Raw genomic sequence first — 15216 nt, forward strand, 5'->3', positions numbered from 1 at the left:
GTCCATGGCTGGCTGTGATGGACCATACTTGCAGTACTTGGATGTAATCCAAAAATGACAGAATGATCTGTTTGTTTCAAAGGCAAACCATTCAATATCACAGTAATCCAAGTCTGTGCCCCAACCAGTAACACTGAAGAAGCTGAAGTTGAACGGTTCTATGAAGACCTACAAGACCTTCTAGAACTAACACCTCCAAAAGATGTCCTTTTCATTATAGGGGACTGGAATGCAAAAGTAGGAAGTCAAGAAACACCTGGGGTAACAGGCAAATTTGGCCTTGGAATACGGAATGAAAGGCTAATAGAGTTTTGCCAAGAGAAACACTGGTCATAGCAAACACCCTCTTCCAACAACACCAGAGAAGCCTCTACACATGAACAACACCAGATGGTCAACATCGAAATCACATTGATTATATTCTTTGCAGCCAAAGATGGAGAAGCTCTATCAGATCAGATCAGTCGCTCAGTCATGTCAGACTCTTTGCAACCCCATGAATTGCAGCACGCCAGGCCTCCCTGTCCATCATCAAATTCTGGAGTTCACTCAGACTCATGTCCATCGAGTCAGTGATGCCATCCAGCCATCTCATCCTCTGTCATCCCCTTCTCCTCTTGCCCCCAATCCCTCCCGGCATCAGAGTCTTTTCCAATGAGTCAACTCTTCGAATGAGGTGGCCAAAGTACTGGAGTTTCAGCTTTAGCATCATTCCTTCCAAAGAAATCCCAGGGCTGATCTCCTTCAGAATGGACTGGTTGGATCTCCTTGCAGTCCAAGGGACTCTCAAGAGTCTTCTCCAACACCACAGTTCAAAAGCATCAATTCTTCGGTGCTCAGCTTTCTTCACAGTCCAATTCTCACATCCACACATGACCACAGGAAAAACCATAGCCTTGACTAGATGGACCGTTGTTGGCAAAGTAATGTCTCTGTTTTTCAATATGCTATCTAGGTTGGTCATAACTTTCCTTCCAAGGAGCAAGCATCTTTTAATTTCATGGCTGCAGTCACCATCTGCAGTGATTTTGGAGACCCCAAAAATAAAGTCAGCCACTATTTCCACTGTTTCCTCATCTATTTCCCATGAAGTGATGGGACCAGGTGCCATGATCTTCGTTTTCTGAATGTTGAGCTTTAAGCCAACTTTTTCACTCTCCACTTTCACTTTCATCAAGAGGCTTTTGAGTTCCTCTTCACTTTCTGCCATAAGGGTGGTGTCATCTGCATATCTGAGGTGATTGATATTTCTCCCAGCAATCTTGATTCCAGCTTGTGTTTCTTCCAGTCCAGCATTTCTCATGATGTACTCTGCATAGAAGTTAAATAAACAGGGTGACAATATACAGCCTTGATGTACTCCTTTTCCTACTTGGAACCAGTCTGTTGTTCCATATCCAGTTTTAACTGTTGCTTCATGACCCGCATACATATTTCTCAAGAGGCAGGTCAGGTGGTCTGGTATTCCCATCTCTTTCAGAATTTTCCACAGTTTATTGTGATCCACACAGTCAAAGGCTTTGGCATAGTCAATAAAGCAGAAATAGATGCTTTTCTGGAACTCTCTTGCTTTTTCCATGATCCAGCGGATGTTGGCAATTTGATCTCTGGTTCCTCTGCCTTTTCTAAAATCAGCTTGAACATCAGGAAGTTCACAGGAGATCCAACCAGTCCATTCTAAAGGAGATCAGTCCTGAGTGTTCTTTGGAAGGAATGATGCTAAAGCTGAAACTCCAGTACTTTGGCCACCTCATGCGAAGAGTTGACTCATTGGAAAAGACTCTGATGCTTGGAGGGATAGGGGGCAGGAGGAGAAGGGGACGACAGAGGATGAGATGGCTGGATGGCATCACTGACTCGATGGACATGTTTTTTAGTGAACTCCGGGAGATGGTGATGGACAGGGATGCCTGGCGTGCTGCAATTCACGGGAACGCAGAGTTGGACATGACTGAGTGACTGAACTGACTGACTGACTGACTGACCCTGTCCACAGTTGGTTAAATCTGCAGATGCAGAAAAACCTGGATATGGAGGGCTGACTCTATGTTACATGTGGATTAAACTCCAAGTTGCTCAAGGGTTAACTTGAATCATTCATTATGTAGCTTATTATATTATATATTATATAATATATATATAATATATATATATTATATCATATTATATTCTTTGACTTTATAGTACATATTTAACCTTCTGTGTCTTTTCATGGTTTGATAGATCACATTTTAGTGCTGAATAATATTTAATTTTCTGGATGTACCATAGTTTATCCATTCACCTACTGAAGGACATATTGTTTGCTTCTAAGTTTTTGAAATTATAAATAAAGCTGCTATAAACATCTATGTGCACATTTTTTTGTGTGGATATAAGTTTTAAACACATTTGAGTAAATACCAAGGAGTGTGATTGTTGGTAAGAATAGGTATAGTTTTGTTAGAAATTTCCAAGCTATCTTCCAAAGCAGCTTTACTGTCTTACATCCCCATAAGAAATCCATGAGAGCTCTTATTTTTCTACATCCTTGTCAGCAATGGTAGTGATCAATAATTCTAACAGGTGTGGCATGGTATCGCCGTGTTTTAATTTGCATGATGACATATGGTGTGGAGTATTTTCTCATATGCTTATTTACCATCTGTATATCTTCTTTTGTAATGTGTCTGTTTAGGTCTTTCCTCCTTTTAAAAAATAAGATTGTTAGTTTTCTTATTGTTGAGTTTTAAGAGTTCTTTGTATACCTTGGATGATAGTCCTTTATTTGATGTATTTTTTTTTGGGGGGGAGGGCAAATATTTTCTATCTGTCTGTGCCTTGTCTTCTCATTCTCTTGAAAGCATCTTTCACAGAGCAGAAGTTCTTTAACTTTAAAGAAGTCAAGGTTACCAGTTATTTCTTTCATGGATCATGCTTCTGGTGTTATATCTAAAAAGTCATCACCATACTCAAGGTCATGTATATTTTCTCTTATGTTAGTGTCTAGAAATTTTATAGTTTTGCCTTTCACCTTTAGATCTATGATCCACTTTGAGTTAATTTTTATGAAAGGTGTAATGTCTATGTCTAAATTCTTATTTATTTATCTATTTTTGCATGTGCATGTTCAATTATTCCAGCACTATTTGCTAAAGAGATTGTATTTTCTCCATTGTATTCCCTTTACTCCTTTTCCAGAGAACAATTGACTATATTTATGTAGATATATCCAAGCTTGGGGGCTTCCCAGGTGGCTCAATGGTAAAGAATTCACCTGTCAATGCAGGAGATGCAAGAGATGTGGGTTCTATCCCTGGGTCAGGAAGATCCCTTGGAGTAGGAAATTGCAACCTGCCAATTTTTTTGCCTAGAAAATGCCATGGACAAAGGAGTCTGGCTGACTACAGTCCATGGGGTCACAAAGAGTCGGACAGGACTAGTGACTGAGAACACACACATATGAAAGGTTTCTATGCAGTTTCATTCATTTACTGTTCTGTTCTTTTGCCAGTACCAAACTTGCTTGATTACTCTAGCTGTACAGAAAGTTTTGACATTAAATAATTTCAGCCCTCTGACTTTGTTCTCTATTTTGAGTCTTTTACCTCTCCAAATAAACTTTCAATCAATTTGTCAATATCCACAAACTATCAATAACATGCTGGATTGCATTGAATTTATGTCAGTACAGTTCAGTTGAGTTCAGTCTCTCAGTTGTGTCTGACTCTTTGTGACCGCATGAACTGCAGCACACCAATCCTCCCTGTCCATCACTAACTCCCAGAGTCCACCCAAACCCATGTCCATTGAGTTGGTGATGCCATCCAACCATCTCATCCTCCGTCATCCCCTTCTCCTCCTGCCCTCAATCTTTCCCAGCATCAGGGTCTTTTCAAGTGAGTCAGCTCTTTGCATCAGATGGCCAAAGTATTGAAGTTTCAGCTTCAACATCAAGTCCTTCCAATGAACACCCAGGACTGGTCTCCTTTAGGATGGACTAGTTGGATCTCCTTGCAGTCCAAGGGACTCTCGAGAGTCTTCTCCAACATCACAGTTCAAAAGCATCAGTTCTTTGGCGCTAAGCTTTCTTTGTAGTCCAACTCTCACATCCAAACATGACTACTGGAAAAACCATAGCCTTGACCAGACAGACCTTTGCTGACAAAGTAATGTCTCGGCTTTTTAATATGCTATCTAGGTTGGTCGTAACTTTCCTTCCAAGGAGTAAGCGTCTTTTAATTTCATGGCTGCAGTCACCATCTGCAGTGATTTTGGAGCCCAGAAAAATAAAGTCAGCCACTGTTTCCACTGTTTCCCCATCTATTTGACATCTTAATAATATTGGAATCAAGATTGCCAGGAGAAATATCAACAACCTCAGATATGCAGATGACACCACCCTTATGGCAGAAAGTGAAGAGGAACTAAAAAGCCTCTTGATGAAGGTGAAAGAGGAGAGTGAAAAAGTTGGCTTAAAACTCAACATTCAGAAAATGAAGATCATGGCATCTGGTCCCATCACTTCATAGGAAATACATGGGGAAACAGTGGAAACAGTGTCAGACTTTATTTTTGGGGGCTCCAAAATCACTGCAGATGGTGATGGCAGCCATGAAATTAATCCCACTGCTGGGCATACAACTGAGGAAACCAGAAGGGAAAGAGACACGTGTACCCCAATGTTCATCACAGCACTGTTTATAATAGCCAGGACATGGAAGCAACCTAGATCCCCATCAGCAGATGAATGGGTAAGAAAGCTGTGGTACATATACACAATGGAGTATTACTCAGCCATTAAAAAGAATACATTTGAATCAGTTCTAATGAGATGGATGAAACTGGAACCTATTATACAGAGTGAAGTAAGCCAGAAAGAAAAACACCAATACAGTATACTAACGCATATATATGGAATTTAGAAGGATGGTAACAATAACCCTGTGTACGAGACAGCAAAAGAGACACTGATGTATAGATCAGTCTTATGGACTCTGGGAGAGGGAGAGGGAAGATTTGGGAGAATGGCATTGAAACATATATAATATCATGTATGAAACAAGTCGCCAGTCCAGGTTCGTTGCACGATACTGGATGCTTGGGGCTGGTGCACTGGGACGACCCAGAGGGATGGTATGGGGAGGGAGGAGGGAGGAGGGTTCAGGATGGGGAACACAGGTATACCTGTGGCAGATTCATTTTGATATTTGGCAAAACTAATACAATTATGTAAAGTTTAAAAATAAAATAAAATTAAAAATAAAATAAAATAAAAGACTCTTACTCCTTGGAAGGAAAGTTATGACCAACCTAGATAGCATATTCAAAAGCAGAGACATTACTTTGCCAACAAAGGTCCATCTAGTCAAGGCTATGGTTTTTCCTGTGGTCATGTATGGATGTGAGAGTTGGACTGTGAAGAAAGCTGAGCGCCAAAGAATTGATGCTTTTGAACTGTGGTGTTGGAGAAGACTCTTGAGAGTCCCTTGGACTGCAAGGAGATCCAACCAGTCCATTCTGAAGGAGATCAGCCCTGGGATTTCTTTGGAAGGAATGATGCTAAAGCTGAAACTCCAATACTTTGGCCACCTCATGCAAAGAGTTGACTCATTGGAAAAGACTCTGATGCTGGGAGGGATTGGGGGCAGGAGGAGAAGGGGACGACAGAGGATGAGATGGCTGGATGGCATCACTGATTCAATGGATGTGAGTCTGAGTGAACTCCGGGAGTTGGTGATGGACAGGGAGGCCTGGAGTGCTGCGATTCATGGAGTCACAAAGAATCGGACACGACTCAGCGACTGAACTGAACTGAACTGAACTGAATAATATTGAGCCTTTCTGTTCATGAACATGAGATATTTCTTATGTAATTCTTTAAAATAGTCTTTTATTAGAGTTTTTGCTTTCTTCTGTAGATCTTGTATATATTATTGTTATACAAAGCATTTATATTTTTGGGGGGGTGTTAATGTATATAACGGAGAAGGCAATGGCACCCCACTCCAGTACTCTTGCCTGGAAAATCCCATCGACGGAGGAGCCTGGTAGGCTACAGTCCATGGGGTCTCTAAGAGTCGGATACAACTGAGCGACTTCACTTTCACTTTTCGCTTTCAAGCACTGGAAAAGGAAATGGCAACCCACTCCAGTGTTCTTGCCTGGAGAATCCCAGGGACGGGGGAGCCTGGTGGGCTGCCGTCTATGGGGTCGCACAGAGTTGGACATGACTGAAGTGACTTAGCGTAGCGTAATGTATATAATATTGATTAATTTCAAATTCACTATTTATTGCTAGTATATAGGAAAACAATTGACTCTTGTTATGTTAACCTTGTATTCTGCAACCTTGCTACATCACTGATTAGTTCTGGGAGACTTTATTTATTTATTTTTTTATTTGGTCAATTTTTTCAGATTTTCTACAAAGACAATATTGCCATCTGTAAACAGAAAGTTCTATTACTTCTTTCCCATTCTGTACACTTACTTGTTTTTATGTAGTCAGTCATACAATAAATAACAGAAAGGGATAATAAATTTTTAGACTTTCTATAGTTTCAGAGATTATTTAAATCCTCATATATTAATCAGTTTTCTATAAAAATTTGTTGATAAATTGACTGAATTAATCACTATGTTTAAAACTTATTTAACTTTGATCCAACATTTTTTTGCCTAGAGATGTAAAATGCTTCAGAGTGTAGTAAAATCTTGAATTGGAAGTTTCATCTAATATAGCAATATGTGATAGATATCAGCTTCCAATGTAGGTGCCATGCTATAGGCAAACATTTAAAAGAGTTGATCAAGAACCTTTTCAATGGCTTTTGAATCTGTTATAAAAATAAAGGATAAAGAGTCCAGTGTTTGAAATTAATAATACAGTTTCTTTAGTGAGAGTTTTGTGCTTTAAGGCATAGGTCCTTAATAGGAAGGAAGAGGATACTTTTTTCTGCCCCTCAAGTCAAAAAAGAGAGTGTTTTCATCAGGACCAATTGCAAGAAATGGTAAGTGATGGTGCTCATGGTAAGAAAAATAAAGTCTGGAGTTTGACCTCCATCTGAGTATTCTAAGGTCAAGAATCTGTGACTTTTAGGTCAAGAAGGCAGAGCAAGAATGAGCACCAAGTTTAGGAAATTACCATACTCCCAATGGAAATGGGGGCTTCCCTGGTAAAGAATCCTCCTGCAATGCAGGAGACCCACATTCAATTCCTGGGTCAGGAAGATCTGCTGGAGAAGGGTTAGGCTACCCACTTCAGTATTCTCGGGCTTTCCCTGTGCCTCAGCTGGGTAAACGGAGAAGGCAATGGCACCCCACTCCAGTACTCTTGCCTGGAAAATCCCATGGATGGAGGAGCCTGGAAGGCTGCAGTCCATGGGGTCGCTGAGGGTCAGACACGACTGAGCAGCTTCACTTTCACTTTCATGCATTGGAGAAGGAAATAGCAACCCACTCCAGTGTTCTTGCCTGGAGAATCCCAGGGACGGGGGAGCCTGGTGGGCTGCCGTCTATGGGGTCACACAGAGTCAGACACAACTGAAGTAACTTAGCAGCAGCAGCTGGTAAAGAATCTGCCTGCAATGTGGGAGACCTGGGTTTGATCCCTGGGTTGGGATGATCCCCCGGAGAAGGGAAAGGCTACCCACTCCAGTATTCTGGCCTGGAGAATTCCATGGACTGTATAGTCCATGGGGTTGCAAAGAGTCAGACAGGACCGAGCTACTTCTGCTTTCACTTTTCACTTTCAATGGAAATGAGACAGCGTGGGAAAAGGGTGCACACATTTCTGCTGACCCATATGAGGGTCAGACTGAAGGATATGAGCCTAAAGCTACTTTGATTCCTGTCCACGGTGACTACTTTGTAAGCTGCTGGGTATCTAAGAGTGTCTGTGGTGAACAAGTGTCCAGAAAACTAGTGCTGAGGGAAGAGAAGCACCCAGAAGAATAGGATGTGTCATCCACCTCATGGGAGGTGAATTAGTCAAGTCAAGTAGGATAACCAACAAAGATTGATGAGTGTGTCCATGAGCACATGCTTTCCATCTCCACCAGCACTGAAGAAAGTGAACTTGTGATTTGTTATCCATGAAGTAATAACTGTCTGCCCTCAGTGTTCTCCTTCTTGCCTCCCCTTGCTCATTCTAGATGATGTCAGTGGCATAGCTAGTGAGTAAGAGAAGGGAAAGGGAAAAAGAGGAAGACAACCAAGGCTTCTCTCCAAAAGCATGTGGCCAGCTTATAGCCATCCACGGTCAAGGAGGAAATATATGCTAATGTTCAAACTAGTTCAGAGTTTGTATTATTTTCTAGAGGTAGGTGTTTTTAAGTATTCAATTGTGACTAAGTGGTTTGAAATGATACATAACTTTCTATTGTACTAACCATGATGGACACCTGGGTAGTCACTTGAAGGCAGAGGAAGTATCCACCACTCTCCAACCCAAAACAGGCTTAAAGGGACAGTGGGAAAGAAAAATAAAACTCCCTTTATGACCTCGTCCTCTGAGTCATGCATGTTTAACATGTTGGCCCATGAGTAAGGCTTTTGGACCCACACATGAAGACTAATATGTGGTAGGTTTGGTAGTCTGTACACAATAAAAGTCTGTAGTGAGTTGTTTCTAACTCTCGTCCATGTTTGAGTGTTAGAGCTGATAACCTAGCTCACAACATTTTACCCTGTGATATTGGACCAGCTCCTTGGAGTGGCGTGAGCAAATATTCACTAAACCAATTCTAGGTCTAAGATTCTCAAACTGTAGCGCTTGTCATAAGAGTCAGTAGCTGATCTTGTTAAACATGAAGAGATTTCCACCCCCTGCCCTCCACCAGGAGATTTTGATTGGTAAAGTTTAGAGTAGACCATTATTAATTAGCACTTTATGTTTTAGGTAGTCTGGAAGATCTCTTTGGAATATACCATTTTAGGGCAGTGTGTCTCAAATACGAATCACCTGGGGATTGTGTTACAATGTGTTCTGATTCATGGACCTGGAATGTGTGAGACTGTGTTTCCCTCCTCAGTGATACTTTTGCTACTGGTAAGTACTACTCGGGCGTCCATTGTAGCTCAGTCGGTAAAGAATCTGCCTGCAATGCAGGAGACCTGGGTTTGATTCCTGGGTCAGGAAGACCCCCTGGAGAAGGAAATGGCAACCCACTCCGGTATTCTTGCCTGGAGACTCCCCTGGACAGAGGAGCCTGGTGGGCCACAGTTCATGAGGTCACAAGAGTTAGACATGGCTTAGTGACTAAACCACCACCACCACCACCACCAAGTACCACACTTGCAGAAACAATGGTTAGGACATTGATTCTCAAACCTGCCTTGTCTTCAGAATCATAAATAGTGCCCATTCCATTCAAACCACAGATTTAAGATTCCCACCTTTATCCTCTTATAATCTTAAGGTGAGGAATATAGGAAAAGAGGAGTGTCCTCAATATTAGCTGGAGTCTGGAGCAGCTCCAACACCCAAAGACTATGTCTAGTGGGATTCATCATGGACAGCCTAAGACAGCATGATCCTCTGTTCTTCCGGATGACCAGACACCAAGAGAGAGAAGGAAAGTTCTGTTCCATAGTCCATAGTCCCAAACTGTTTTGAGTGTCTCAGTGGTTGGCTTGATATATAACTTTGGCCTCACTGTCTGGGTTTCACCCTAGACGGTCCCACTTTTGACTGCATACCAGATCCATTTGGGTCTTGAAAAAAATAACATTTAATCACCACCCTCTAGAAATCCTGATTTAATAAGCATGAGAATTGGGATTATAATTTAACTGCCCCATGTACTGGGATCCTTAGAACCTCCTTAGATAGTTCTGGTGGGCAGGGAAAAGTGAGAAACAGAACCTTTGAAGACGTGGTCTGAAAGAGTTCTGTGTAAAGAAATCTTAACCCATTAGTTTGTAACTATGGCTAAAATCTTATACTTGCAGTCTTTTGAGGTCAATTTATTGCTTTCAAAGTTTTCCTGTCAAAACTATATGGCCCAAGATACATCATATGGACAATTTAACACCGTAAAATGCTGGCAAAGGTTTACTCAATCAAACAAGCCAACAGTTACTGGTAGAAAGCTTGATGCTATTTTTTGTGCATTATAACAACTACTATTACAAATTCTATTGCATCTTGAATTCCTTTACTACATATTTTCTATTCCTAAAATGTATAGAAACTTTCTATACATAATTTCTGTAAGTAATATTTTATTATTGCTACAAGTAGATGAAAATGCTATCGCCCAGATTGCTTAACTGATCTCTTTCAAGTTCTAGTCCTACAGAGCTAACTGGCTAGTAAAAACCAAGGATGTTAAAACTCAATATAATGTAAATAAATAAAGGTCTTCCTCACCAAGACCTCTTCCAGTGAAATGCCTCCATTAATGGCAGGGCTCTCCATCCAGTTTTATAACCCAGAATCTTAGACTTACTCTTAAAACTGTGTCCTCTCCCTCACTCCTACATTCAGTTGTTCACCAAATCAAATTAATTTTACTTCCTCACACCTCCAGACTATACTAATTTTCTCTGTATTCTCCATCACCACCACCACTTGAATCCAAAGGATGATCATCTTTCCTCTTTTCATTTCAGTGTCTATAAGTAAATTTTTAAAATATATGCCAACACACCTATGTGTTTATGTATCATCTACGACTTCTTCCTGCTACAAGGGCAGGGTTGAGTCTTTGTGACAGACACTGTATAGCCCACAAGGCTGGAAATAGTTACTATTGGGCCTTTTAAAAAAATCACCAGAATTTTTGTTAGATTATCTTAGAGCAGTGTTCTCAAAAGTTGAGAAAAATGTGAATCACCCAAGAATCCAGTTAACTTGCAGATCCTGATTCAGCCATTCTGGGATTGAATTTAGATTCTGTGATTCGAACAAAATCCCAAATGAGGTGAGTGCTGCTCATCCATGGTCCATACTTTGAGTAGCAAAGAGGTGAAGTGCCCTTCTACCTCTGAAAAAAGGAAGAGGACACAGCTGATAAATACTCCCTCAGCCGGATAGTCCAGATCAACATCGAGTGAATAAACCATGTGGGTAGCATGTACCCTTGCTATCATGCTATGGAAACAGCTTTGTGCCTCTGTGGTCTTCCTCCCATAAACCTATAATCCTTGTATAATCATGAAAACACACACACACACACACACACAATTTCCTATGAGAAATATTCTACACAATGCCTGAACAGTACTTATCAAACTGTCAAGGTTGAAGGAAAGTCTGAGGAATTGTCACAGCCAAGGAGACATGATGACCAAATATGGCACCCTGGATGCGATCTTGAAACAGAGAGCATTAGGTGGAAGCTAAAATAATCTGAAAAAAAGTATGGGCCTAAATTAACAATAAAGTACTAATATCAGTTCATTGTTGCAACAAATGTGCCATACAGGATATTAATAATACTAGGGGAAGCTTAGTGTGAAGCTTATAGCAACTCTATACTATTTTTTTAACTTAAAAAAAAAAAAAACAACCCTGGTTTTAAAAGATAAAATTTAATTATAAAACAACAACAAAAAAAATATAGCAAGTTTTACCAAATACTAAAGCACGAATCCTACTATAAATTTCATGAATAGATGACTTCAATCTTACAAAAACTATTTCAGAATACAGACAAAGAGGAAACATCCAACTCATTTTTGAACATAATATACTCGATAACAAAACCAACTGAGGGTATTATAAAAAAGAAAACATACACTCCAATATAATTCATAAAAATACATACAAAAATATTAAATATTTTTCAAATCAAATCCCACAGTGTATCAAAAAGTAAGCTATTTTGATCAAATTGGATTTATGCCAAGACTACAAAATTGATTTGACACTAGAAAATAAAATTACATTGCTCACATTATTAGCAAATTAAAGGAGAAAAGCTATATAGGATTATCTAAATGGATACAGGAAAGAGTATTAAATAAAATTCAACATCCATTTGTGGTTAAAAAAAGGAACTTTAGCAACTAATAATAGGAAAAAGAGTTTCCTTAGCCAGATAAATGACATCTTTAAAAAAAAAAGTAAATATTATAACTAATAGTTAAAAGTTAGAGGATTGATTTCTGGAAAAATACAGACATTTTCATCTTTGGTGAACTGCATCTGTTCACTATTAACATTGCATGTTGTAGGGAGTGTAGTTATACAAGAAAAGAAAAAAGAATTATGGCTTGGAATAAAACAAAACAATTTCATTATGTGAAGCTTGTATAAATGCCTATCTAAAAAATTCAAAATTTTAAGGATGCATTTAAATAGAATGGAGAAGGCAATGGTACCCCACTCCAGTACTCTTGCCTGGAAAATCTCATGGACGGAGAAGCCTGGTGGACTGCAGTCCGTGGGGTCGCTAGGGGTCAGACATGACTGAGCGACTTCACTTTGACTTTTCACTTTCATGCATTGGAGGAGGAAATGGCAACCCACTCAAGTGTTCTTGCCTGGAGAATCCCAGGGACAGGGGAGCCTGGTGGGCTGCCGTCTATGGGGTCGCACAAAGTCGATAGAAGGGTTTGTCATTGCTGTTGGTTATTTGAAGAATGTCAGGAGCCAACTGCATTTTATAGCCAGCAACAAACAATCAGTTAAAATGTAATTTTAAAAGTTATACTGTATAAAGCAGTCCTAAATCTATAAGGGTGTGGTTTATATGACTATTTCCATTTGTAAAAAGTGATAAATTCTACACTTCTGTAACCAAGCAGGACCGTACGGGCCTTTCTAGAACAGATCCCACCCCCTCATGTCTTCCATTTGCCTCTCACTTATAAAAACTTTAGCCTACCTAGGTCTTTCCTAAGTTCCAAAGAATACATTTAATAGAGAAGAAAAAAAAAAATGCAGAAGAAAAGAAAAAAAAGGAAACAGTCAAGCAAGACAAAATAATAGTAATAAAACAAAGTCAAAGACTTTAGATAATATTCTCCTTAAGGGCTATAGATAATATTCTGAGCTGTGTCCTTTGGAGCTCTTTTACAAATACTGAACCCCCACCCCCAACCAGGTGGAAAGAGTTAGCTGTATGATACCCACAAGCATGTAGACTGCAGAGCAACTGGAATCAGAATTGATGCTGTTGACTCCTGATTCACCTTCACCACCAACCAGTCAGAAGAATGTCCACAAGCCGGTCACAGACCTCACAGAGTCCTCCTCACCCTGTCTTTAAAAATCTTTCCCTGAACGCCAGCAGGGTATTCAGGTCTTTCAAGCACCAGCTGCCTGGACTCCTTGCCTGGTGCCCTATAGTAAACCTTGTGCTTTTCTTCACCTCGACCAAGTGTCAGTAGCTTAGCTTTACTATGCTGAGGGGAGTGGACCCAAATTTGGTTCTGTAACACTCATGTTTTTGCATTGTGCTGTACGTATGTGTGCATACTGAGTTGCTCAGTAACATCAAACTCTGTGACCCCATGGACTGCAACCTGCCTGATTTGTCTGTCATGCGATTGTTTTCCAGGCAAGAACATTGGAGTAGGTTCCCATCCTTGGGATCTTCCCAGCCCAGGGATCAAACCCGAGTCTCTTATGCCTGCTATAAATATATTTTACCTTAAAATGAAATTTAAACAAATATTTAAAACAGAGAAATTTTAAATAGAGAGCATGGCTTGTCTTTAAACATTTGGGACACTTTTATTTATAAACATGCATTAATTTGGGAATTTTGAACATCACATACATTTGTGTGTGAGTGCATATAGTGTTTTATTTGATACTGTTGTTTTGTGAGATTGTAAGCCCTCTTGCTTCATAAGGATATGAGTTCCAATCCTACTGGAAGTATATAACACCTTGATGAGTTTTTTTTTACCCTCATCCAGCCCTATCCATTGAATAACTGACATGGAGAAACTGCTCACCTGGGCAAGGAAGACCAACAGGCATTGCTTGGGTAGGGTTAAACCTCACACAAGACTGACTGCTGCAGGAGATAACATGTTCATCCACAGCGATCACCTCTGAAAACCCAGGCTTTATTTGCTCACTTCAGTCTTATTTGCAAATGGCTCAGAATGCCTGCCAGCAAACCTATTAGACCCCTGGTATCTCCTGGGTGATGGATGGGCTTTAAAATGAAGGCATTTTAAAGGAGATACTTTTAATCTGAGGATGAAAGCTCAGTTTCATTTCATGCAATATGTCAAAGATGATTCTTTCCTAAGTATGCTCCTAGCTGTTAAGAAAATATTATTAAAGTATATCATTATTACAATATATTACAGTATATTTTTATCAAGTTTAAGATAAAATTAAATATAATAAACTGTATTCATTCAAATGATACTATTTGTTATATTTTGACAAATGTGTGAATGCTGTAACTACCACCACAATCAAGATTCAAGATTCCCATTATATCTAAAAGTTTCCTTTGTGCTTTACAGTCCCTCCATACTTTCCTCTTGGCCCCAGGAAACCACTGATCTTTCTGTCACCACGCATTAGTTTGTGTTTTCTAGACTGTCACAACAGAGACGGCAATGGCAACCCGCTCCAGTACTCTTGCCTGGAGAATCCCATGGACGGAGGAGCCTGGTAGGCTGCAGTCCATGGGGTCGCTAAGAGTCTGACACGACTGAGTGACTTCACTTTCACTTTTCACTTTCATGCATTGGAGAAGGAAATGGTGACCCACTCCAGCGTTCTTGCTTGGAGAATCCCAGGGATGGGGGAGCCTGGTGGGCTGACGTCTATGGGGTAGCACAGAGTCGGACACGACTGAAGTGACTTAGCAGCAGCAGCAGACTCTCACATAGATGGAATCAAACACACACAACACAAATTTTTGTGTGTCTAGCTTCTTTCTATGGTACATATTAAAATCACAGCTGCCACTCATACTAGTTAAATATATACTGATCCAAACAAGCAATGTAATGAAGATCAATAAAAAGAAAAATGGCAGTCAATTTTAACCAGCAAACTGCAGATTTTTAAAAATATATAGACATTTTATCCATAAAATGAGGCTGTCATGTTTTGATGTTACTTGTAGGACCAGATATTTGTTTTTTTAAATTCTTATTTAGTTGTAGGTGATTTACAATGTCGTGTTAGTTTCAGGTGTATGGCAAAGTGAATTAGTTATATGTATACATGTATGCACTGTTTTTTGATTTGTTTCCCATATAGGCTATTACAGAATATTGAGTAGAGTTCTCTGTGCTCTTTTTTAATGTGTA

General features: G+C 39.9%; 2 long non-coding RNA genes across 2 annotated transcripts in view; both read left to right on the forward strand.

Moving 5' to 3' along the window:
* LOC147361281 (uncharacterized) overlaps positions 1-6986 on the forward strand; it is a 264942-nt gene extending 257956 nt beyond the window's left edge. The window contains exon 3 of the long non-coding RNA XR_015140009.1: positions 6900-6986. This is a non-coding gene — a long non-coding RNA (uncharacterized LOC147361281). The remainder of the gene's footprint in view (positions 1-6899) is intronic.
* A 1058-nt stretch (positions 6987-8044) lies between these two features.
* On the forward strand, positions 8045-14250 carry LOC147361283 (uncharacterized). Its single transcript, XR_015140010.1, has 3 exons — positions 8045-8302; positions 8882-9031; positions 13855-14250. It is a non-coding gene; the product is annotated as an uncharacterized LOC147361283 (long non-coding RNA).
* Positions 14251-15216: the final 966 nt, after the last annotated feature.

Source organism: Bos grunniens, chromosome 13 (assembly GCF_055505025.1).
Source record: "Bos grunniens cultivar Pamir isolate PY7600 chromosome 13, Bosgru_T2T1.0, whole genome shotgun sequence".
NCBI lineage: Eukaryota > Metazoa > Chordata > Mammalia > Artiodactyla > Bovidae > Bos > Bos grunniens.